Here is a 27,699-nt window from a genome sequence, read left to right as displayed (position 1 = left end):
AATCGGGAGTAACGATCCCGGTGCCGGGATCACCCTATCGCACCCTTCGCGTCGAAACGACCCTGGTTCTCGCCCTTTTCTTCCAACGATCTTTCTCTTTCTCTTTTAACCAGTATTCCCCGGCGGCCCCTTATCTCCTGGCACGACTCCAAGCCTCCGTTATCGGGCCTTTCTGACGCCAATTACGCGATTTTTCAAATCGGCGACTTGGCTTCGCGAGGACTACGAAGAAAAATATCATTCGTAAGAGATCGCGAAATCGACCCCGCGAATACACATTGACAGCCTAGGAATTATAACGAATTATACAATAATTGCATATTTTGGAATAACATTTATGAAATGTAGAATTTATTTGAGACATGAAAGAGAGATAGAGCAGGATCGCGTTGTGATTAGGGAATTTTTAGGCCTCTCAGATGTAACTAATTAATGTTATTGTAATGTGTATCTATTAGCAAATTCGATTGAATATATTATAACAGTGTGCATTGATGCACTTAAAAGCTGTCAATTTTACAATTGCATAAATAATTAAAATACTAAGATAATTAATACTACGAGTTATTATTATATTGTTATTTGATACGAATAACGATATAATAATAACTTGTAGAATTAATTATTTTAATTAATTGTTTTAGTTATTTATGCTATTGTAAAGTATATGACTTTAATACATAGTGCGCACTATACATATAATGCATCCAACCGAATTCGCTAAATGTCTATTTATCTATGCTGAGCTTTGAGTGAAATACGCTACTTTTCAAATCAATTAGAATGAGACGGTAAATATCCCCCTCTCCTCTCTCTCTCTCTCTTTCATTTTACAATCAGTGTTGCGTCGAATATATCTTGACCATGTAATTAGTTTCACGCTAACGAGAATAGGAGTCCATACTTTTCTTAGTGGGGCATATAATGAAACTAATTTCGCATTTAACTTTGCGGTTGCAAATATCATAAAAGCGATGTATTTTGAGAATATGATATATATGTAAATATATTTAATGATTTGATAATTTACGCGCTAATAATATATTTCGTAAACATGTAATTTATAACTTCTTCTCCTTGATTTAAGACAATAAAAAGCGAATTAATATTACATTCGCATTTTGAAGTTTAGCCAATGTTATTATTTATCAATGTTATTATTTATCAATGACAGAAGATTTGATTATTCCGCATTTTCTTTCTATTATCTCATTATTTTGCAACGAAATGCAATATTGTCTGAAATAATATCTATTCACGCCTTTATTTGCATAATAGACATAAAGGCGTATACGTTCGTCATTTAATTAGGTTTGCGCTAACGCGACGATGGTACTATACGCGTCGCGCATTGTAATTAAAGTGAATTTTGCATGTACAATTACGGTGCTTGCGTGTGATTGCGATATATACTTTATGATTTATTTTACAGATCTCATATAAATAATATTTTAAATATACATAGTTTTGTCTAGAATGTATATGTATTTTTCACAATATTATTGTTATCATTGCTATTTTGCGGAATGTGTATATTAGTAGTGTGCATATAACAATGAAATTGCCTGTAATTGAATGATAAACTATTTTGACTCGATTGATAAACTTTTGAAACTTAATTTCAAAAATATGTATCGATTCTTTTTTATTAAAATACACATATTGTGTGATTTTTTCACAAATTGAATATTAAAACGAGGAACGATAATTACAACACATGGAATCATTATTGTCAGAATTTATATCGCCAACCGTATTGCAAATTGCTTTAGTTGAATCAAGCAAAGTTATTTATCAACACGTGAATATTTGTCAATGCAACACTTATCGCGCTCGGTACTCTCGCGCAGTTAATCTCGCAGTGTCATCGAGCGTACGAGAGTCGAGAATGTGCGGCATCGCTTAAATACACATTCTCCTCATCTTATCCGGCGTGACGTCTTCAGCGAACGTCGACGTCGTCGCCGTTGTCGTCGGTGCTTGCTTCCTCGATCGCGCGGGAAAGAGTAAAGGGGAAGGGGGAGGAAGGCAGAGAGCGAAATACGGCCTCGTCGTCTAATTAGTTTTACATTAACGAGGCAGAGGGATTGTACTCGTCATACGGCGGAATTAACGGCGCCAATTTCGCATTTAGGTCTACGCTAGTCTACCTCGGTCCTTCTCCGGGCACAGAGAGCGACATTGAGGTAATTACGGAGTAGCTCTTTCGCTGCCTTGCTTGCAACGATGGTGGTCCATCTTTCGTCTTGCCACTTTTCCTCCCCTTTTCCACCCACACATACGTATCAAGCCACGTGTACCGGAGGGGCAGGTTTACGTTCGTTTGCCTAATGTCTGCTGTAGCGCCTTTGGCTATGCTAGCGTTCCGTTCTCCGTGGCGTGCCTATTAATTAACTCCGAGACGTTAATTGCATCGTGCGCGCGAGTGTGAGAGCGCAGGAAAACTGTATGTTCTTCCTCTCTCTCTCTCTATCTATACACATACATTTGCATCTTACGCATGCGATACACATAGCTGCGAGCATAGCCACGTGTCTCTGTCTCTCTCTCTTTCTCTCTCTCTCTCTCTTTCTCTCTCTCTCTCTCTCTCGTGTCTCTTTATACGTTTAACCTTGCCCCTGGCAGTGCCTTGATGTAACAGCACGCGTATAAGAACCGAAAGGAGAAAAATGAATTAACACGCTTAATTAAACGGCGTCGAGCAGCTTCTATCTCTCATTGTCCCCTATTTAGTTTTTTTCCTTTTTATCTCCCTTATTTATTTTCAAGTATCTCTTTTTTCGTACTTTTCGTATTTTCCGACTATTTCTCTTTTTTGTTTTTGCATTCTTTCGAATAGCGAAATATCTTTCGCGATATTTTTAACTTTTAGAGCGTGCACATGATCGTACGATGATGACGATGCTAATAATGAAGACGACCACTTGCTAATTGCCCTCGTCAAATTGGCGTATTGTCTTGCAACAAGATTGACTCGACTCAACGAGTGCAGTTTCGCGTTGCATCGCTTCCAGTATGCAGAATTTTTGAATTTGAATTAATTTTCAAGTATTTTCCATATTGATGTGTTGCATACTTCTATTTTCGTACATATAGTCTTTGTAATTATGATAAAATTTTTAAAAAATTTTATATTTTTGTATTTTTTTATAAATACTAGTATTTTTTAATAAATAATTTTCATTAACTAAACTTCACGATGAGAGAAAGAGAGAGATGGCGATAGAATTTGTTAGATTTTATTTGAAATTGTCTTTATCCACACACATCTTTTACATATATCAAAATTTTAATTTTAAATTATCTCAAAATATTTATTGTACACTTCAATATTGAATATTTTACATCTTCGTTTTTTGGAATTAAATATTGATTGCTAGTATATCGAATCAATTAAATCTTAAGGAGTCTTCGAGTCCGATTTTTGTACAATGTATCATGCTGGAAAAAGTTGAATTTACGAAATGTTGATAAAGTGAAGAAAGCACTCGTTGGGGCTGATCGATGGATACGCCTGCAGTTCAAAATTACGTTAATTGGACGTTGCCGAGAGTAGAGAGACAGTTTTCTATGCTACATCGAGCGTACACGTGGTTATCAAGCAGGAAGAAAGGGTGGGAAACGGAGGACGAGAAAAGAAATCCGGGATGGATGAGATAGAGAGAACGATGCGGAATCAACGGTCGGGGATGAGCATACACGGCGGTCCCATTGGATTCGCATTGAAGTGCTGCTCCTCGCCACGGTAACGCACATGCTCTCCATGTATCGATTCTTTTTTCAAACTTTGAATTTTGGGACGCGCGCGCGCGTACGTCATCAAACGAGTAACGCGATTTAAACGGTTTCGAGGATTCGAAACGAGCGATTGTGTACGTTGCCCGGCTGGGTTTTATCGCAGGCGCGACGTACACGATTCGATTACATGGCAAAAATATTTCGCGCGATGCACTCGCTCGGAGCTTTTAATATGTTGTTATTATTTGCGTTTCGTTTTTACTCCGCGCGAATCCGCGTATTCTATATTCGACGAATATAGTTTTTATGTTTGAACGAGTGAATATTTTCGAACCTCGTCGCGCTGCTGATAAATGTTTATGCGAATTATGCTTATAGAAGCGCGATCGGCATCGCCGATGTTTGCGTGTCGTCGTTGCGTGAATAAGCATGAAATTTTCAATAAATTATTATTTCTCGTAAAGTTCCGAACGCGCGCGCGGCGATTGCATCAATCGGGAACAACTGTCGATTTAGGTCTCGAACAAAAGTTTAGATCCTTCTCTCTTTCTCTCTGTCAGAATGTCTCCCAGCTGGAATATCCTATTTTGTAAAATACCAGACATTCTCGCGCAATCATGTCCTCGCTTTTAGCGCGTAATGGCGCACCAGACTGCGTTTGACTAAGTATCCAGCCGAGAGGGAGATGGGGAACGGAAAGCACTGTCGTCAAAACGAGAGACGAGTGGGTGGGGTGGAGATGGAATCTCGGCATAAATTAATCGACCGATGATAAATTGCAAAATACGACCGAATCAGAAGGGAGGAGAGTAGTCGAGACACGAGACGCGATGCGGAGGGAAGAGAGACGCAAAAAGAGATTGTCAAGGGAGATGGATGTCTTCGGTCTCTCGCGCATCTATACTATTGCATCGCGTGGGATGCTTCGATTGTCGTGCATATTCTCTCTCTATTCTGTATAAGATATTTCTCAGATATTCAATCGTAATTTTGTTGATGAATTTGGAAATGATTTTTCCTTAGAAAAGTTATGATATGAAACGTTTTCAATATCAATCATTCTTCTAATGTCGTTGAATTTAAAAACTCTTAATTAAAAACCGATGTTTTTTATTATTGAAACAGTATTATATGTCGTAATTTTTTTACTTTTGATTTTGAAACAACTCCGAACAAATTTGCACAATGACATTACGAAATTTTGGCACTTTGCAACACGACGAGATTGTTTTACTTTGGCACATTTTCAAACATGGCAAGTCTTTATTGTTCTCATTTTTGTTTTTATTTATTTATTTTTTTTTTATTTTAACTGCCGTCAATATTACTCATAAATTGTGACGTAGCTTTGTTAAAACAAATTTTTGTTTGGTTGCATCCTACATATATTTTCGAAGCATGGCGACAGCAGAAACATTTCGACAAATTCGGTGAATTTCTTTAAAAGGTTTTCCGACGGATTTTTCCGGAACGCAGAAGTTATGGAAGGATGCTGCTCCATTAAATGGAAAAACGTTCTCTTCCACCACATCTCCCGATCTTTTATAAAACGATGGCGCATTCTCTTCGATTTTCCACTGGCTTCGGCAGTCTCCTGATTTTTATGTCCTCTTTCTTATTGCTTCGATTAACTTGAAATCTCTAGATGGAGATTGGTGTAACTGTCAGGCGCAGTATCATCAGAATCCCCCTGTCATTATATATTCCGCGTATATCTCACTGTCGTTACATATTCCGCATATATTTCCGAGTCGCGAGATTACGCGGACCGGTTTCGATTGTCTTCATCGATTCGCTCGTTAGCTCGGAACCCCTCCGTAAAAGAGTTCGCGCAAAACGAACGTCGCAGAAAAAAAGAACATTTCCTTTCCCACCTGCGTCTCTTTTTTTCGCGAAGCTTTCCGGGTTTTTCCTTCGTTTCGCTTCTTCCGGCACAACGATTTCCTGCTTCTGACACGGCCGGACTTTTAATTTTAATCATCGACTGGGGAATTATAAAAGTTGCTCTCGCTCGAGGACGCTTTCAATTAAGGATTTCCGTTTCTCTCGGGACGATCGGCTCGGCGGACGAGAAAAAGAGATGGAGATAGAAAGAAAAAGAAAGAGAAAGAGGCTCGGAAGAGAAATCGAGAACGAATGATCGAGAAGAATTCTTCCGTCTGTTTGCCACCTACTGTCCGTCTCATCCTTTACCTACTCCCTCGGGAAGGCAAACCGCAGTTGAACGACGTGTGCGAGGATTTTTTCAATTAATGTCATGGATTTGGGTATCTTCGAGGACTGTTTGTGAAATTAACTTTGTATTATCCTCGCATATATTATATTTTCAGTATATATGTACATGTGTTATAATTATAATTGTAATAATACATGTATTAATTATTATAAACACATTGGTATAAACACATATACATGTATTATAACATTATCTAAAATATTTACATTTTGTGTCAATCTTTCTCTTCCATTAAACCAAATGTTTCACGAGAATTAATTAAACGGTAATAGAGAGACAATGATTATATATTGAAGATGAAAATATTATACTGCAATTGTGTATGTTAAAAATGATTTTATGGTAACAAAAACTACGTTGTGTTTGAAAATAGTAGCGTATGATGCGTTCCGTTTTACGGGAAAATAACTACGAAATAACTAGGGCATCTTCCGTCGACAATGAGCATGAAAAGGACGAAAAAAACAATTGGACGAAACAGTTGTAAAACGTGGTGTGCACGGCTGGTAGACGGTGCACTCATTGTTATATGCACCTAAAACTATTCACGTACCTTCTGCATCTCGTGACGGGATGAGGCGGAAGGGCGACAAGGAGTGCGAGACTTACGCAAACAAAGTATTATTCTTCGCGAAAGACTTATGCGAAACAGCTGCGCTCGTGACGCGCTCTCGGTCGAAATTGTGATTATGGTCGGCACAGTCTGGTAACCGAACAGAGATCGTTTGTTATTCGTTAGCAATTAATAATAGATAGGTGTAATTATTAAAATAAGAATAGAGCTTTGGCGCGTTTCATCCTCAGCGATATTAATTTTAGATTGCATTATAATGGTGCATATAGAGATTTATCGGCGCTCTTTTCACGAGGGACTTTTTCATTCACAAGAATATATTCTTGCCATAAAAACGAGAAGAGAAATAAATTAACAAAGAGTTCGTGCCTTATCCATGCAATTCGTATTACACGAGCTTTGTTTGAGAACGTTAAGCTGCATGATAATAAGTAGTATATTTGCGAAAAAAAAGAAAAAGGGCCAGAATTACTTATTAGAGAGAGCGCGAATTAGCTAAGGCGGCAACGAATTAAACATTAACACGATTACACGGCGAATACAGGCGGAGCATAGCGAATTTCGAGGCCGCTCGCATTCTCTTTGTGCAACTAGAGATCCACAAGCTCGCACTAATCCGGCGGTTCTTCGAAGCGTATACATCCTCGAGAGGATACTCCGAGAGGATAGATTGCTGCGTATATATACCACCGGTTCGCATAACTTCTCCGAAATCGAATCCTGCATCGGCGATGCTATTTGTACGAGATGGAACATGCATCTAATACGATAACGCGTGTTCACGTTTATACGCGGATATATACAGAGCATGGAAAAGAAAAACGTGGGAGAGAGCGAATATGAATATTTTTTTATGCTTCAAGTCATAATCCGGTCATTTAACGACTTTAACAAAATTTTCCAAGGAAAATTGATTAAATCTGTCAATTTGTATCATCTTTAATATTTAATAAAAATTAACTTTTGCACTTGGACGTTAAGACTTTTAAATTGACTGTCTTTCCCCGGGGTCGATCTTACAATCTTCCGCGCTCGTCACGTCGCGCTCCTACGAGACTTTGTTTCCCACCTGATTAAGTCAACTAACTTTTTAATCTTCATTTCTCCATGCAATTACGCGTAAGAATGAATTATCGGTTTTCTCCGTGCTAGATATTCGAATACGGTCGAATATTTGCCAAGATATAGAGTTTCTTAGGCATGATAAGGATATAAGCTATATCGACATCGTGCACTCCGGTTTCGGGACTATTCTGCTTATGTATCGGCCATCGTAGCGAGATAACTACTGAACTGTTTCTCTGGTGCTCACAAGTGGATTCAACATACGATACGGCACTTGAAGCGCGGTTCTAATTAAGTGGCTCGAGGAAACATCGAGGGCACATCGAGAAATTCTATATAACGTTCTCTTGTCACTGCGAACGACGATTACCGATGAAGGATAATAATAAGGGAGGACGAGTAGAGTCTTGCGGCGATAAAAAACCGATACGTCTCCGACTTTGCGAGATATCTCGTTACGCAATTTCTTTCTCAAATACTTGTTATTAATAGAATTACTCCTTTGCCTATCGTTATGTGACGGATACGATCGTTAGATACGGTATTCTCCTCTTTCTCCTTAGTTAGTACAGCACATTAGAGCTTGCTAAGTGTGTCTGCTGGGAATTGGAGGGATGGTCGAAGAGAATTAGAGGACAAGCTTCATAGTTTGCAGCAGAGCATATATTGAAAATTAACATCGTGTAGCGTAGCAATGCTCGACGATAAATTATATCGCATTATATCTAAGATGTTAATTATCGCACGCGAATTATGGTTATGGAATTTTTATCCGAAAAGGTCTATTCGAATCGAATTTATCTCAGTGGATGTAAAATACTGTAAATACAATTAAAAAAAGAATTGGATCAAAATGATATGAAAAAGTTAAAAGAAAAATATTCTAAAAAAAAATATACTTTGACGAGTGTAATCTGCGCGGGTGTAATCTCCAATCGCCTCGGAGGCGTTGGTGGAGTAAATTGAAGCCAAACGGAGGAGAGAGTCGGTTGGTGTGCGAGCGGTCTACGCTTTAAAATTCGATCTTGCCGGCAATCCCATTCACTCGACGTGACTATACGCACAGACTCCATACAGCTTACAGCCGTCCGTCTAACGGGTCCGAAGCCCCGTTACAAGAGCAGCCTCGGTGGAAGCTTGGCATCTATTGCCGTCCAGCGCGCGCAATGCAGCAATCGCACGGTGGTAGGGCTGGGGCACGTGTAATTAAATGCAATCAGGCAACAGAGCACTCCGAACTGCCGGGGCGTTTAGCTCCGCATCGCCGATTCTGCTCCTCGGATCTCTCCCGCTCGTCCGCTCTTACGCTCTTCCCGGTCAGGCTTTTCCGTTCGCTTCCTTTCGTGCCATGACGGCGAACGGCGAGTGAGCGCGCACGCACGCGAGCAGAACGAGCGTCGCTCGCGGCAACGTCTATTCGGTATTTCATTCGGACGGACGAACGGACGAACGGACGGACGGACGGTCGGGCGCTCTTGAAAGAGCGAAGCTGAAAGGCTTTCAATTCGATAAAGCGCTTTCAGCAAACTTCAGCTCCGAGCAATTAACGGGAATTAATTCTCGTTTCTTTTTCCATCGTTCACCCTCTCGTCCCGTCCCTTCTATGCTGGTGCCGCTCCGTTCTTGCGAAAGAAGGCGAGCGCGAGGAGCGAATTTCTCGTCGTTCGACCGGAGAGCGCGACCCTTTGCACGACCCTTTGCACTTCTTATTTGATTTAAGATCGCTGAACTCCGTATAGTTTCTAAGAGAACCCGCTCCCCTCTCTCTTTCTCTCTCTCTTTCTCTCTCTCTTTCTCATTGTTTCTCGAATACGAAGATACAAAATTTATTTACCTGAAAGCGCGGAATCCAGGATGATACAACCAGGACGATACTGAAAGAATGCGCGATGAACGATTCAGAAAGTTTCTTTTTCCTTTCTTATTTTCTTTTTTTCACAAAATGTAATTTAATGCTGTTTATTGTGTCTCGTGGTTTTGAAGGGAAGACATTTGTTTGAAATTTGTTGTATAAATATTTTGTATGACGAACGGAGAAACAATATATGTCTGTGCAGTTGATAGACTAATCGTATATACTGTGACTCAACATAGGAAGTGACGCGGAATAAAGAGAAAATCACAAATGAAATAGAAACGTTCGAATATCGGAAACGCCATAGGAGAGATAACGCGGAATCCCTCGAATCCTCGACAGGAAAAGCGTAGACAAAAGGGTTTAGGAAGAGAGGGGGGGGGAGAGAAAGAGGGCGGCCTATAATTCAGGGTTGATGGCTGGACGGACGGAGGGGGTGGGAAAGTGGATGGTGGCGAGGTGAGCCGCGGCAACACGGAGGAACAGCAACGAAAGGGAAGGAGGGAATTGCAAGGGAGAGAATTACGAGGTCACTTCCGGTGGCGCCTGCACGAGCTTCCGCTTCCGGTCGTGTAGCACACTGTCCCTCCTGCTTCAGCCACCACCGGGGCCATCTCCTTCTTCCGCCTTTCCTCCCCCCCCCCCTTTTTCCTCTCGCGTCTGGTTCTGGCGACTGGATGGCTTGCTCGCTCGCTTTTCTGACCCCCTTTTTCACCAGAGAGACCCCCCGCCCTTCCTCCCTCTCTCCTCGTTCGAAAATCCCGTCCACTATCCTCCGCTGGACCCCGGTGCAGCGAAACTTCGCACAATGGCGTAACTTGGCCATTACTATCGCGTGCCCATACTCCCGGTCATACCCTATCGCCTATACTTCTCCCTTACCCGCCGAGGTCAGCTCTCCTACCCTCTCCCCCTGTTCCTCCTCGTCCGTGCTCGTGTTGCATTATGCATGCGCCTCCCTCCTCCACTAGATAAATTGCGGGTGCGGCGGACCGTTCGGACCGGACTCGTGTACATCTATAATACAGGTCGGCGTGCAGAGGATAGTAGATGCGTCCTGGATGCTCCAGGAGCTCGGGAAGTTTCTCGCTTATGGGTGCGCAGGTGACCCGCTCTAACTGGCGTAAATTGTTGTCGTTAAAGCGAGTCCAGGATAACGTGCGCGCGCATACGATATTGCACACACGTGGTTAAGTCGTGGTTAACCCGCTATGGAAAATGGAAACGAGCGAGAGACAATTATTGACAAACACCGACGTTAGTTTTTGTATTAGAAAAGTAAAGATTAAGAGTGAAACTGATGAATCACGAGTATTAATTATTATCAATAGGAAAAGAAAAATGATAAATTATATTGCCGCTTCTCTCGAGTAATATTTAATAAATTAATTATTTAATTTGATTCTACAAATGATGGTTTTTATTTTGCCGAGTCACGGAAAATGACAACCATATATCTCATGATTCTTATTTCAGATTTCATTTCGAGAACTTTTATCTCCATATTTGTAACAATTTTCTTCAAAAGCATGATATATCGCTATCAAGCGAAAATTACTTTATGAATTGTATACATGTGCGTTATTCTTACTTCTTTCAAAATATCGGATAAACAATATTGCAAGAAATACAATCAAAATTAATCATATACTACGAAATCATACATTTTTTCTTGTAGGAAATTATTAAGTAGAAACTTGTATGCAGTACTAGAAGCATTTTGCTTTTCTTGAGAAATAATAAAGAAGATATTATTTTCTTTTTGAGATTATTTCATCTTTTCTTTAATTCACGATATTTATTTTATCTTAAAGTAGATAATTCAATTATGCGGAATTCAATAATAGTGAAGGGATACTCGGTTTATTTGAAAATTTAAGAATAGATATGAATATCAATCCATGTACCATGAATTAGGAATTTTTGACGAATAGAAAAATTTGTGGGCAAATAGCCAAAAGATGCAGACGCGGTCATACGTCTCAGAAATTATCCCAACAATTCTACATTCTCACCGACGCGACGTGGAGAAATACGTCGTCGCGTTAACGCACAGCTGATGAAAAGCACCGGTCGCGTAAAGACGACGACGGTGGTGTATATCGACACGGTCGTTAGTCACATTTTATGGCGAATGTTTGAATTATTTAATGCTCATGTTGGAGATTGGCCGACAATGCAATGGGAGAGCTCTCTTTGTTTCCGGACACATCGTGCGTCAAATCGTCGCGCCGGGCTTTGTAAGCGGAAAGGGCTTTTTATATTTCTAGCTTTAGATAAACGACGTTTTCCGACGCGGTCTGATAATTCGCACGAGGCGAAGAATTTCAAGAGGCGGTTTCATCCCCCATGTAAAAATAATATCGCAAATCTATCGTATATTTCGCAAGCTACACTATTCTCTCTTCTCTTGATATCTCTCCAGATTTTTTGCGAGCAATTTTTTATGGAGGCTAATCCTCGTTGCGAATTTTCCAAAGCATCTCTCTATGATCGAAAGATATTACACCGACTTTTGGGAGACAGCTATGGTAAACATATTTGTTCAAGATCTAACAGAGTAGGCGAGCATCGCTTTTACGTTGCTTTTACGTTTCGTACATTATCGCTTGTTGTGGCATCTCGTCGAAACAACAACAATATGCCTTAGCGAGATACGATAAAGTTTCGATGCGACGTGGTTTCCGTGACGGAATCGCATCAAGACAATACCTGTCCCGGTTGAACCGCCGTGCGACGTTGCAAAAAAAGACGGGAATGCGAGAGGGCGAAAATATCGTCTTCCATGAACAGTGCGATGACTAACAGCGTCCTATACACGAATCGTTGACGTGAGACGTGTGCGAGCTGACGCGTTTTAACGAGCGTCGCTAAAGCCAGCGCTATTCTGTTTCATAGAGCCAAAAACAACAAAGCAAGGGATCGTATGAAACACACCGACAGCGCGAGCATTAACGTCGTATTTGCGCTCGGCGTAAGTTAATTGAAATATTTTCTTTGCGTCCTGTAGATCAGAATTAGAAAAAAAATGTACATAATTTTATATACCCCGCTGCTTGATTTTTCATTGTCGTTAACGTTGCATTTTCTCGCGAATCGCGTAAAATTAAAAAAATAAAAACCACATTTGAACAATTTTATATATTTATTAATTTGAAAAAAGCATTGTATTATTACACTCATTAAGTCATACATAAATAGCTCGTGGGAGGAGTAAGAAAAGGTCATTTTTAATATTTTTAAACGTTAATTCGTTCCTAAGTAGAACAGCAGGGAAGAAGGCGTTTTTAAACGCAGTTTTTTCTCCAGAAAAGGGACAGCCATTCGTCAACGAACGATAATCGTATACCATAATATACCGAATCGGCGGATAACTTATCGCGAGGGACAGACATTAATTTAGGACCTGAAGATGCGGCGAGATACCGCACCATAGCGCGTCTCGTAGGAGGTCGACGGGCCGTGCTGTTTGTGCTGCGCATGGTTCAGGATCTCTCCCCGGAGGCTATTCCGTCCCGCTAACGGATAGCTGTTGCCCTTAGACGAATCGATCCTTCTTAACCGCGGCGGGAGCACCGACTCGCCTGCGGGCGAAAGGGGGCGAATTTACCCGGGACTTTCTCTCCGCGCTCGCGAAAGACAAACACTCGCCGCGCCGTTCGTCCTCTCGCGTTCGTGTAACGAGTCTGCGAAACTTGCCGAGACTTTCCCGAATCAGAGAAATCGTTCGACGCTCGTTTCCTGATTGACGACGACGTTTGAAGACTGCGGCGAACTTCTCCGCTGAGCCCCTCGTTACTTTTGCCTTTGATTCGCGCGATCGATAGACGTCGACGGAAACTATAATCAAAGTTAATCATGCTGTTATCACTGATTTAAAAGTTGTTTATATTGATTTTTATAAATTAATTTAATTTTTTTAATTATATATATATATATATATATATATATATATATATACTATAAAAGAGAAAGAGAGAGAGAGAAACATAAGAGAATCTAAATGTTTTTATTGTCAAAATTTTTCAGATAATATTCAAATATGTGCGACATATGTATCATGATTGAAACTATTTAAAAAAATTTTAAGTATGTATATATTTGAAATTTTTTTTTCATACATAAAATATATATAAAATCACGACGTGGATCTTTGGCCGAGTAAGCCGAGTATAAAACTGCTAAATACGACACCGAGAATTCGAGCTTAAAAGAAAGAGCAATACTTTCCTGCTAGCTTATCTTCAGAACGACCCTGAAACTTTCGTAGTCACGCAAGCACGTGGAATGCCGCACGGTATATTCTCACCCCTGGGTGGCATTGCTTTAGACTCTTGCACGAGGGTTGTAACGACGCTACGGAATTTTAATTCGATTCGCACCACCGGCAATTCAGCCAAGAAAAAAACCTTGCCTTACAAGGCCACGGAATTCAACTAGCACGCGATAACTCCATATCCATTATGATGCAATCATATCTCGGGATAAGAATTATTGCGTGTATATATTCGGCGTTAATTAAATACTCTTTGCAATTATGAAAAACTTTTCTCTGTGATTTCGGTCAACAGCATAGTTTTAGAATTAGATTTATAGTTATCGTTGAATGGAAAAGTTACCGAGTATCCTGAAAAGAGAGCCGCAATTGTTTCCTTGTTCGATTATAGCGGTCGACTTAATTTACCTCCAACTAGTCTCAAACTCGAGAATGAATAGCCTGTGTTTCTCGCCAAAAGTACCTTTCGAAATCGTTAAATTTTACGGTCGAATGAGATTACGTCGATCCTTTTTTTTTAATTATTTATCGCTCTGAACTAAATCGTAACTTTTTGGATAGTGAATTTTTGCATCCAAGATACCGCATGATTCTTTTACCGCATTTTTCGCAAGTATTGATTATTCAAATACTTGAATTAATAATACAATTATCGGAGCATATTTACACGTTAAGTAAAACGCCTGCTAGCTTTTCGGATAGTCGTAAAGTATATTCGGTAATTTCGCGAAGTAAGAAATAAAGTGGCGACAAAATGGATAGGACGGGATAGGAGACGCGACGCGTTAAAAAGTTAATTAAACTGCAATTAATGTGAGATAGTTTGGACTGCTGCGATGAATGAAGTGAGATAGGACGGCGGTATTCAACAGAGTGTGCACAATTCCTCATTAAAGTAATTCGACGTGCGCTGACACGGCACAGGACACGGTGACGAAAGGATTAACGCCGCTGCTGCCGCCGTCAGGGCTGCGAAGGGAGCTGGAGTGACAGTAATAACAGACCTGTCTGTCAAAAACCAAGTTTCGCCGGTCCGCGCGGTAATCTACGGGCCACCGCAGCGGTAACACCATTCAGTCGGCTATCTGTCAGCTATTTTTGTGCCCGTGCTCCAACATCCGCTGTCGCAATCGGCTCTCCGAGCATTACACGAGGCATTTCGAAATATAAAAAAAAATAATAAAAAGCGAGAGAGAAAGAGAACGCGACGTGCCGATCGATCGATGGCGAGGCGATTTCGCATCGATGTAACGTCAGCGTGATTTTGAAAAAGCGTGATTTTGTTCTGCGCTTATATCGCGCTGCATTCCATATTCACGCGAAATTGTGACGAATAACGAGCGGATTGAAAGTTTGAAGCTGTCTTTAACGTCACGTCGTGTTCCGCTTCGTGTTTAATCGTAGTTGCGAAATCGCGGCATGAAACGTGCAAATGGTTTCGCGTGTGTTTTTCTACTGACGGGAAGTAATAAAAAGTTTAATTACTGACATAAGTGATTAAACGAATGTAAATGTTAAAGGAATTTATATATATGAAATAGATAAATAATATCATTACCAACAATAGTCTGAAAAATTAATTGAGCAAAATTACCTAATTAGACTTAATTAGACAAATTTATTTATATCAACACTCTTATTTAAAACCAAAAAATTAGAGCGCGGAAGAATTAGAAAAATTTTCATCATAATGTTTATCTCTTCTCTCAGAGAGAAAGAGAGAGAGAGAGATTTATACTTTTTGGTAAAATATATAAAATAAATATATTTCGGAAGAATCACGAAATGTGTAAATTTATCATCTCGATTGTATCGCGCAAAAGGCTTCGTGATAAACGTTCAATGACACACGCGCACGCGAGATTACGAAGCTGCTATGTGCGTGCATTGCGATCCGCATAGTTCTTAATGCATATCGCGCTCATGATTTAGCCCGAGAGGGGAAAATATCGGAATTCTCATTAGCGGAGGCCGCAATGACGATATGCACGCGCATTATGGAGCAATTCCGCGAAATCTGCCGTACACGTACGTCAACGAAAATTTCCGGTAACGGCCGATAAGCTCTCTCTTTTCGGCCACCGCGCTACGTTCCCAATGACTTTTGGAAGCATTCCATCGGGCTGCGGTGCGCACGATTCACGCAAAGCACGATACGTGGGCTTAATCAAATGATGCATGATGAATGAAACGACAGAGCATAGGCTATAGAGCGTTGAGCGGAATAGAGCCGCGGGTCGAACTCGTTTCTCGCCGTCGGTTGATCCTCTGCCAAAAATACGTAACGATGTCTCGACGATGTGACGTATCTCTAGCGATAAATAAATATCGAACATCGTTTTCTTCCTCCTCCCCTTCTTCCCATCGATGTCGTCGTGTAATAATCGAGTGAAATAATCGCGAATCTCAAAGAGTCGTGAGAGCGAGCGCGTAACGCAATGTTTGCTAATGGATGCGTTGTTTCTGCGTGAAAGGATGAAAAAAATGGAATTTATCTCGGCGGGATTCTCGGATTGTGCATTGTATTCAGAGGGGATGTACTCATATAGCGTGCAAAGGATGTTTCGTGCCGGCATGAAAGCGCACCGAGTATTTTAATTAAAAATCCGTGTTTTCAAAGAACGCCGACTAAATGGGAAAGAATGTTTACAGCACGAAATATGTTACTTTAAAGAAAATTCATATTGCTGTATATACGCAGCGAGATAAAAAAAATGCGAATAAGTAAACCGAGGTTTATTTACTTAACACGGAGTGTTCGTTAAAAATTTCTCGTGTAGTTGCATCAAAGATTATGCACTTTGTTCGATGACGAGCGTAAGACGCGCTCTTTCCTACTGCTGCTGCATTATGTAATCTGAACACTTAAGCTACTTATTTATATTTTATGAGAGATTAAAATGCATCTCTTTTCCAACAACACGCTTCTTTAATAATTAATCCGCGCGGAGAATTGCGGGGATTTGATAAAACGTTGCATTAGCATATCGCGTAGCTTCAATTTCAAACGTGCCGAATACTTTTCCGCAAGTTCCAGATTGTATATTTGAACTATTACAGCATAGAAAATTCCAAGATATGATTCATCGGTAAATACGTCATGTGAACTATATATACACGTATGTCATTTTGCTGCGTGTGAGTGTGACAACGACATTTCGAGACGTACGAGATGCGCGGATAGAACTCAATTTATTTGCACACGCACTTAATAACACCATTACGTTGATGCAATTGACTACGCTTCGCTGTCTAAGTGATCAACGTCAAGCGGAATATAGCCGTGTCTGTTATAGCTTGGCATTTCAGAATTTTCTTTCTAGGTCAAGGTTATACGTTTATGCGCGACCGCGATAAATTTGGAATCGAGCTTTCCAATTTTCGATATCAAATTTCTCTCATTCTTAGAGTTCCGCGAATAAAATCCTCGTTAAAATAAAACGTATTGAAATTTAATCGTAAATAAGATTTATGTAGTTAAAAATAAAAAATAGGGTTTTTATTCTTTAACGCGATTATATTCAATATTTCGCTAAATTCGCGAGAAACGAGAATACGTTTCTCTGTTTGTAAGATCGAGTACTTGATCCCGTAGCGCACCCGTCCCAGTAAATCCCGGATACTTTATTTAGTTTACACAAGCGCTAATTAGGTGAACGAGACAAATGGAGCCGCGCTCTCTCCTCACTTCGTAAATCTATTAGGGGAGACGGACTCTAAATTTTCGGGCCCGCGTTTCGCGAGGGAGAGGAAGGAAGGGAGAGAGAGAGAGAGAGAGAGAGAGAAAGAGCGGAGAGGTCACCATCGCCTAGACGACGGCCAAGTAAAAAGACGCCGATTCCTCTGGGGCCATTATCGCGATTTACGGTCACGCGTACCGCCGATCTCGGTCCTTATGCTCTCTGCAGCCCGGGGCCGTAATTTTCCCGGCTAATGCGCTTAGCCGCCATCATCTCGCGGCATTTCCATATCGACGCGACCGCGTCGATCTTGCGTCGTCATTCGAAAATATGTAGATTAACGTAATCTCCATATGCAGGCTATTATGTAAATTGGTATATTTAACGCGATATAACTCGGAAAGAAAATTCATCTCGTCTTTTTTCCTTGTCATTTTAAATTGATAATGAATGATGTAACGATTTACGTCACCTCATCTTTAATTTTTTTTTTTTCAATACAAGAAGAATTGGATCAAATTGTTGCAAATCTTGTAGGTTCCTGGCATTTTCTACGGTTTCGATCGCGTCGAAAAATACGCGAATTCAAGCCGATTATGACTTCGCGGCGGCGAGGGCACCGCCTCTCTCTCGCTCGCTCTGTTTCTCTCTTTCTTTCTTTTTCTCTCGAGCGTCTGCTTCCGGCTCGATAAACCATACTCCGCCAGATCCCACCTTTTTTGCCCTAAACGCGCGGCTGCGCGCCCCGTGGATTGCGAAAACAAACGTTTGCATTCGGCACCGCGGGGGAATACTACGGGTGGCGGATCGAACGATAACATTTGTACTAGGGGAGTAAGCCTGTCCACGCGCGTCTTTCTCTCTTTTCGCGCCAGGTTATATCGGAGATATATACCCTCGACCCGGAGATCTTAAAAAAAGAACCGTTTGTTTTTCCTCCGCGAGTCGACGGATCGAATATCGCGTTAAAACGCGCGCGGATGTTTTATGGACTTCCTATTCATCTTTTCGACGTTGATGGGATTTACGAGTTCTCTTAAGTAGCGGCGTTTGATTTTCTCTCTAATGTTCGTTTCAGTAGTAGAGACAGGAATGCGAATCGCACCGTTTGCGCCATCGCATATTCTTACCGCACCGTAATATCTTTTTACGGGGGATGTCTCCTCCAGAGATACACGCCCGAAATATTCATTACGATCGTCTCGCTCACCCGTGCAATTTCGCGACATAGTACAGTCGCGGCGAAGAAAAATCGCATTAATCACGACGTAGAAGTTATTCAAAACGGCCGAGATAAATGTTTCACTCTGTACACGGTCGGATTCAAATGACGTAAGAGAGAAAGAGCGGTAAAAGGGATAGGGAGGTCGCGGGGCAAAGGGGGAGAGAAGGAGTGGAAAGAAGCGGCGAGCGCGCGCGCGCGCGCGCGTGCGCGCGTCAAAGCGCGTGTGCGACGGGATGCTTCCTCTTCCTCCTCCTCTCCCCCGTAGTAGTGGCGGAAGGACACGAGACGGCGGGGGTTGGGTCGAACATCACAGGTGGCGGTGGGCGTCCCGACGTCGAGAGAGCGCCGCGACGCAGCGCGCAGCAAACAACGCAGGAAACGCGCGGCCGCGAATAAAAAAAGTCCATCCGTCTGTTCGTTTTTCATTTTTTTTTCGTGCGCACGTTACGTCGCAGTCCGTCTCCTGTCCGTCAGCATCGCGCGCCGTCTCTCGTAAACCTTTTCGGCGCGGCGGGTCCCTCTCCCATCGCGCTTTTGCGGGAGAACAGTGCACGTACGTACGATACGTGCTCCGATATTCCGTTCTGCTCCGCTCCGCGCCGCGCCGCATCGCTCGCCGTTCTATTCTACTACGCGCGACACGCGCGCCGGTGCATCGCTCTCTGTCACCGCGCCGGTCGCTCTCGCTCGCGCTCTCCTTCGGCGCTTCGTCGATTGGTCGCGTGGCGGCGCTGGCGGTGCCTACGAAAACGTCGCGCTCTCTCTCTCTGTCGTCGGTGGTGGCGGAATCGTGCGCGGCGAAAGAGAGTGTCCTCGCGAATAGTGCCGGTTGTCGACGTGCTTGTCGTGCCGTCGATCTCCGTCGTCATCGTTATCGTCGTCGTCGTCGCGATTCGATGTCGGTGTCGCGTGTCGCCAGCCCTTCCGTCCGGTGAGAATTGCCTTCGTCCGCCCGTCGAAGGTTCGCTGGTTCGCGCCGCGCGAAAATCGAGAAAGCGATGGGAATTTGCAAGCGCGTGTCGCGTCGCGGTGGTTGTTGCACTTTCGCTAATCACCGAACGCGGCGCCATAACGGGGCGCGTTCGTACGCCGTCGGAGTGTGAGAGAGCCGAGGGTCCATCGGAGGATCGCGTCCTCCGTCGATCGGCGATTAAATAGATTGCCGATCGCTGTATCGAGGAGGAGCAGTGCCGAGTCGAGGCTTTATCCACGCGCGAGATTTCGTCGCGATTGTGCTGTGTCGTAACCTGTGTCGAAGAGGGAGAAGCCAGAGGTGTGGAGGAGGAAGAGTGAGAGGGAGAAGGAGGCGAAGCGATATCACCGTGACGAGGAAGAAAGATAATGTGAGCGATCTCGTGCTTCGAAAATTTGGCGGGATAGCATCGAGCTGAGAAAGTAAACCATCATATGATTCTTTTCGCGCGAAGAGAAATAGTCCGCACGCGTGTGCGCGCGTATGTGTGTGTGCGTGTTTATCTTTTTCTACCGCATATGCGTTGCCTTTTTTTGTCTCACTTTTGATTGCGTTTCTTTCTCGTGTATCATTCGTGCAAAGTGCGCATTACGAAACAAATGTTTTGCGTCTCGATCGGTGATTCATCAGTCGTGCGGACTCTTTCACGATCGCATCATTTATCTCGACTAACCGTATTTTTGGTGACGTTGAATTAACGCGCGAAATATATGCATATTCAAATTCGAATACGTATATATATTCACACATTAGCTATATAAAATAAAAATATACGTATATTTTAGTAGCTATATTTAATGCTAAGAATGCGCTCGCTGAAAAAATCGGCGAAGTGTTAAGTTTGGTAATTTTGTCGCGTTTGAACTTTAGATGTGCACATTTAACATTAAACGCCAAGTCGGACAGAAATGGTCGGAAAACGCATCGATGATGCCGTCGTACACGCGCGTGCGTTTTATCGCAGATAAATCTGTCATAATCGTATTGACAAACTGCCGCGCACCACTGCGTTCGCCAGAAAACGGCTATACAAATAAAACCGTACTTTACGGTGGGAATGAAATCTTTCTACTGCGAGACATTTACACGCTCGCTCTCGTTGCGAAACGTCTTCGTGAAAATACGCAACTATTGCAAATACACGATGTTAGCGAGTTTTAAGTGCAGATATATATTTGGATCGATATTTTTATTACTATAAACATCCACTGAGAGAAAAATATGGTTGCAGTTATCATAATTTAACTATAAAACATAGTTATTTTTGGCGGCAACTACATTTATATAGTTATTTTAACAGTGTGATTTATAGTAAATCCAATAATATATTATTGTTATTGTGAAATTAGTATATTTTCATGCAACTATATGTATGGTTGATACACACATAACTGCCATTTTTACATGGTAAGTGATACTATAAATATGATGCTAACAACTAAAATGAAAGTAAAAGGAACTATGTACTATAGTAATATATTGTACTTATATTAATAGTAAAATATTATATTTTTTATATATAATTAAAAGTTAACAATGTATGTGGTTCTCTTAACTTTATAGTTTATAAGGTACGTTCAATTATGAAAAATGTTTCCAGTACTATATTTTATTAAGAAGAATTTAATTATATAATATATATTAAACTGATAAACAATGATGCTAGGAAGAGCGCTCTGTGCACCACATGTATGTGGCTCTCTAATGTACGTGTGAGCAACGTCCTCTTTCTGGCATTACTACTCATAAGAGGAAAAAGAATATACTTTGGACTTCGTCTTAGTACCAGTCCTTTATACACATTTCATGAAAAATTGAATACGAGTTAGTCACTTTTGGTGTCGCCGCGTAACGGCAAACGAAGAAACACGTGTCACATATCTCTTTTTAATTTCAATGATATTTATAGTATAAATTTGCAGTTAAAAAAATAGTTAAATGAACTATTAATACAGTCACAGAAATGTTTATATATATGATTATTTTTTTACCTTTTATAGTTATATAGTTTACCTTTTATAGTAAACAGATTGGAAAATAATAAATAGTGAAACAAATGTCAAGAATATGGTTACATTTATCATAATTGTGATTGTGTGAAATTATAAAAAATGGTTATTTAATTTACCATATGTTACTTGATATTTTACTATATTAATATTTCACATTATCATAATTTATAATAAAATTTTTATCCTGATTGGCAGAACTATTCGTATAAAGTTATTTTTACCAACATTATAGTAACAATAACTATAAAAATGATAATTGCAACTATAATTATTTAACTATGCAATTATAGTTGTAAATACCAAACACTTTTCTCTCAATGTCATTATTGCAAAAAAAGGATTCAAAATACAAATGAATAAAAGATTAAAGTAAAAGGTTAAATCTAATAAGCTATTAATCTTTACCTATATTTGTCTTTATGAATTCAATATCACAAATACATATGTATGTAGATATTATTCTATATATTCTTAAATAAGATCGATGTTTTATAATAGTAATATAATATTATATTATAATATAATAAATTGCTGATATTAATATTATTTTCACATACTCAAAATATTTTTTTTAATATAATTAATAATTATGCAGTTATTGAATATGCTTTACAAACGACAAATGTGACGTAACGCTTAATGTCACTTTGATGTTTTATTATCGGGATTGATAGGTACAGTTGTACAATAGATTATGATTATCATCCATGTGTTGGATCGCATTATGTCATGGCATTATCGTTTCTTTTGTCGGCATAAGAGGGTATAGTGATTTGGCAATGTGCCGGTAGCACGTGTACCAATCTTTATTTTGTTTTGATTGAACATTGATCATCGATATTTATCTATAGTTATTTCGTCTGATATATAGACGATGAGAAAATATATGAGAGCAAATTATATATATCTACATAATTTTATTTCTTTATATATATTCAATTCTAATTATTATTATTATATTGCTTTTATGCAGATTTTATGGATGATAAAAAGAGATGTGACTAAATTCAAAATGCACTTTGAGTGATTTAAAAACGAAAACAAATTCAAAGTGCCAAATATCATACAGCATTCAATATTATTATCAATATCATCAATATTATGTTAAATCTGCGTTAAAAAATATGCATTTCAAATTTTCATTGTTTTCAAAATGAAGAAAACAATAAATAATTATTACGCAGTGAACCTGTGAACGCGTGTTAGATATGCGCTGTGTAATATCACTGTGACGATATTCTCGTACATGGTACGGAACATCATCGTTTCAACTTTCCTTCGCAAGATGCTATGAATGGAAGACAATTTGCAATTATACGTGGAAAAGCAGGCAACGCACCAAGTGCTCCTACGAGATGAGTCGCGCGCGCCAGACGTTTCCTTTCGGTAATTAGGTCAATCTGTACCCAATGAGACGTTACTCGCGCGTTCTTGCACGACCGTTCGCGACGTTTCGCCTCGTTTAAGACGACGGGATCGCTGCCTCCCACGCCGATTCTAAGGATTTTAATTAAATCTTGGATATTTTTGCGCCACGCGCTTTCTTACACGCATTGCGAGATACATAATGCGTACATATTTTCTCTCTTAATTACATAATGAAGCTTGCAATTAATATTGCCTAGATAACGTTTATATATTTGTACGAAAATTTATTTATATTTTACTATTTATTTTTTTTTAGTATAATATTTCACAAAAAGGAAAAATAGTCCGCAAAAAGCGCGCGATTTAAAGATGAGGGACACTTATCCTTTTTAGGAGATTCGGGAGATCGATAAAACTGTAATAATTTTAGATGCGTCACGTGGATGATTCGCCTTCGTCGCGCTACCGATCTTCCGATAACGAACGGACCGCTAGAAATAAATCACGATTAAACACGCGCACGAGCGTTACGTTACGTTTGACGAATCCTCAAAATACTGCTGCTCCGTTTTAACTTCGCGACGCGTAAAACGCGACGTTGACGGGAGCGTGTTGCGAAATCGGTCTCTCTCGTTTTTCTCTTTCTCTCTCTTCCTCTCATTCTCTCATTCTCTCCGCGACCGTGTACAATCGTATAAATAGAACAACTTACATTGTGTATCTCCCGCGGTCGCACCGTCGTCCGAGATCAGCGACCATCCACGACGCAACATATAGTGCACCCATAATGCATGTCGAAATTCCAACCCCCGCATTCGTTGCATTCTTACGTCGCGGCGAGACGCCGTTTCCTTGGTCGCCGGTAAGGACGCACTATTTTATGCATCTGTCACGTGGCGTCGAAAATAATTACTCGTAAGCGTAGGCGTACAACTAAATGGACCGCGAATTATACATGTCACTACCGTTATATCAACGTCATTATAATTGCATCGGTAATCGATATTTTTCTTTTTTTTTCAAATAAGGGATAATGGATGGTAAAGTTAATATATTCCAATTTGAATGACGATAGCCGATATTATTCTGTGACTTGAGAAGATGAGAGAATGAAAATGTCCTATATACAATGTAACATATCTTTTCTCTTCTGTCTCCAAGTCGCAGAATAATATTGTTTCTCGTTCCAAGAGAGACCGGCACGATTCGTATTAAAGCATGAGAGGGTACTTTAGACTGACATTTAATGTTGCTAATTATTACTCGCACTGAGAGAAGAGAGAGAGAAGGGAGACATCTGCATCTTGACGGGAAATTCATACTCTCTTGGCACACAGCACAATTGTTTGGTTACCGTTTCGTAACAATGCGAAATCGGCTTGTCTGATCTTGGGCGACGCGCTGAAGCCACTCTGGTGATTGTTCTCATTGTATATAAGTTTAATTAGTAATTAGCGATAAAAACGCAATTAGATTTCATTTTTTTCTATTACCAATATACAGTAAGAATGTAGACGAATTTACACAGTCATTTTTATTTCCGATACGTATTTTAACATAGATTTAATTTTTTTCCTCTTCAAGTTGACACGTCGATAAAGAAAAAGATATAGCAACTGTACGAAATAAATCGTTCGTGCGTGAACGCAGGTAGCGACCATTTTCCCCCGAATAAATTGAACACACGAGGGGTCGAAATCACGGTCGCACCTTATCAAAAGTGTCTTCGTTTCCGTAGTAACCAAGAGGTAGGAGTTTGCGATATTTCCGACCTATCTTTTCAAGGTCGATTCTTTTTATCGGTAACCCAACATGAATATTCTCTATAGTAATTTTAAAATGTTGCGATTATATCCATGAATTTCACAATGGAGATTTTTTTTCATGAATGTAATATGTAACGAAGGAGAGGGAGAGGAAGATAGAAAGAAGAGAATATTATGGAATATTTCTACTTCGCCGTGAAATAAAATATTATACCACAACAGGCGATAGAATGTTTTTGCGCCCTACGTAAACCATTAAAATGCGTATCTTGCAAAAAACGTAATATGAGGAAAATATATTTATTCCTTTAGACATTTCTGTCATTCTTTTTGTTCTGTTTGCTGAATTACTTTTATGCGTGTTTAAATATGTTTCTATTTACACCGGGGACAAACACAACTGCGTTATAAAAGGAAATATCATTAAATCATCTTCTCTCCGGCGAGTAAAACAGGAAGAAAACGCAGCTCGCTTTCGATGCTTACTCTTCCGTTACACCGGGTCTTACTCGCAATCATTTCCGGTTGCATGGACAGTAGTTTCCGTTTATTGCGGCTTTTCCACTCGCTCACGCAGCCTCTCCGGTTTTCTTTCCCGTTCTTCGCAGAACATCTCTCGTTTCTTTGGTTTATTTCAATACACCGCCGCGGGAGGAAATCGATGGAACTCGTTACGAACTTGCTGCACCGTGGAAAAGCCAGAGACTAGGTGCTGACTTCGATAACAAAAAAAAGAGAGAAAGAGAAGAAAGAAAAGAGTCAGATAAACGATTTCTGCCGCACGCGAGATCCGGATCGTGAAATTGCCTGCAAGCTCGATAGAGTAAATTTTTTTTAGAAAAAGAACTTCATGTGTTTGTATGCCCCTATCTGCCTCCCCCCCCCCTCTATGTGTGTGTGTGTGTGTGTGTGTAATTTAAAAATAATTAACAATGAAAATAAAAATAAAAATTTAAATACACACACACACACACATATATATATAAATTTATTTTTCTTTTAATTATTTTTAAATTATATGTGTACATGTATATAGGAAGTTAGAAAGAGCAATGTTTTTATGTTATTTATAGTAAGACTGGAATATTTCGATGATGTTTTGTGCAATTTAAAACTTATATAACTATTTCTTGTTTAAAAGTTACTAAAGAATTACACGTTAAGAATGAGGTCGCGATCGTAGAAAATTAATTTTGCTAAAAGTGCTAATGCATTGAAGATTGTACGAGAAAATGCATCGATAAGTTTCTGTATGTGAAGGACGCCTCATAGGATTCTCCTTTTTTTATTTATTTCACATTTATTACTGATCTATTTCGGAAAAAATCATCGCGCTAAATCAGCTGAATGTCATATGCGACTGACACGTGTGCGAACGTCATTGTGATGACGTCGAGGCTAAACCGATAGCTATTCTTCGTTCTTGTCTCTTATCTTTCATCTAGATATTTCTGTACCTTTCGATTTACCTTTGTTCGTTACGGCATTTGCTGTATCGCCGATAAGGTCAGATTGTTATGATGCATCTGTAATAGCGTTGTCAACTTTCGCCTTTAGGTATAGTTTAAAGAATTCACATAGATTTATATAAAACTTTATTATATATATAATAAAAAATTTATATAAATCTATGTCAATATTATATATAAAAAAAATCACGTGCATAATTGCGTACAATACCGAATGCGGAATTCAAACGTTTCACGCACATTTCATAATTTAATATAATATTTTTATCCATTATCAGAAAAAAATTATCATTTTTTTAAGTAATACTCTAATAACAAGTAAGCAATTCTAATAACATTTCTTCTAATTTCAAATATCTTGAAATATGTTTTCGGTTTCTGTAACTTTTTCTAGAAAATCTTTCGCAAAGACGCTAATTATCTATGATTTGATGCATCAGTCGCAATTATGCAGCTTGTTTGAAGAAGATACGAAACGTATTGGTTGCCCGATGTTTCGCATTCGTAATGTCGAGACGAAAAGTATTTGTTGGCAGGCCACGGAGTCCTCGAGACATTCTTGCAACGCATACTGAGTTCATTAGGCTACCTGGCCGGCGCCTTTGTTCGATTCCATTTTCTAAGCTAGTCGCATGTGCTCTCTTCAAAAACATACGCTTTTATATTAATACTGACGCGCGTCCAACGACGCCTCATTGGTATGTAGGCTACACAAATGTCCGTTGTCAAAAATCGCCGTTAAAATATTGATCCATAGCTTGCGCCACTATCATGATATCATGAAATCGTAAAAATTGATATACATGAGAAATTTTTAATTTTGCTTTTAATATTTGCATATTATATTCCATTGGATCCATTAGAAATAATAAGAAATAATTTATCAGACACCATTTTTTTACATTGAATCATCGATTTTCTATACATATTTATTTATTTAAATTTTTGTCCACGCTTCTATTATTCATACACACATTTTTTTTTATTTTAAAATCTCTAAAAGAAATGAGAAGATGCGTTTTTTGAAATATCGCTCATGCTAATGGACGAATCCGGGAAGAATAAACATGTATCTTAAGAATAATGACGCATAGAGGAAGGCGGGCGTGTAAAGAGGTAATGAGATATAAAACGGTCATTTAAATGTCATGAAGGCCTTAAAGAGACGGGACACAAATGCTGGGCTGCATTTTTGTCTTTTGTTGCAACAATGTTGCGGTCGTTAGAAAGCGATCGTGCGTGCAAGATGACGCGGCTTCTTTCTCTTAATGCTTCCCGTATTCTTTTACGATTATCACTGCGTCGCCTGACGACGATCGCTTCAAGCGTCCGCGGGGGTATCTTCGCTTTAATGACTCCCTTAATCGTCAGATATCGTGAGATGTGTTCCTTCACAACGTCGTGATATCTTTATATTTTCGCGTCGGAGTCAAGTTGATATCTCTCGAAACGCAATGATATT

General features: G+C 40.0%; 1 protein-coding gene across 7 annotated transcripts in view; it reads left to right on the top strand.

The window, feature by feature from the left end:
• The window catches only part of LOC145976494 (uncharacterized), a 304,704-nt gene that overhangs the window by 56,404 nt on the left and 220,601 nt on the right, over positions 1 to 27,699 (top strand). The window contains exon 1 of one of the 7 annotated variants that reach the window (XM_083107610.1): positions 19,412 to 19,992. The exons of 5 other annotated variants lie outside the window; for them this stretch is intronic. The gene's annotated coding sequence lies outside the window, so the exon portion shown is untranslated. Of the gene's footprint in view, positions 1 to 19,411; positions 20,045 to 27,699 lie in introns of those variants that run through there. One more of the 7 variants, XM_083107609.1, reaches the window with a different exon arrangement.

Source organism: Camponotus vicinus, unplaced genomic scaffold, assembly GCF_025532165.1.
Source record: "Camponotus vicinus isolate PSW18456_S1 unplaced genomic scaffold, iyCamVici1.0 SCAF_9, whole genome shotgun sequence".
NCBI lineage: Eukaryota > Metazoa > Arthropoda > Insecta > Hymenoptera > Formicidae > Camponotus > Camponotus vicinus.
Note: the sequence above shows the minus strand (reverse complement) of the source record. Positions and strands in the feature narration are given on the sequence as shown.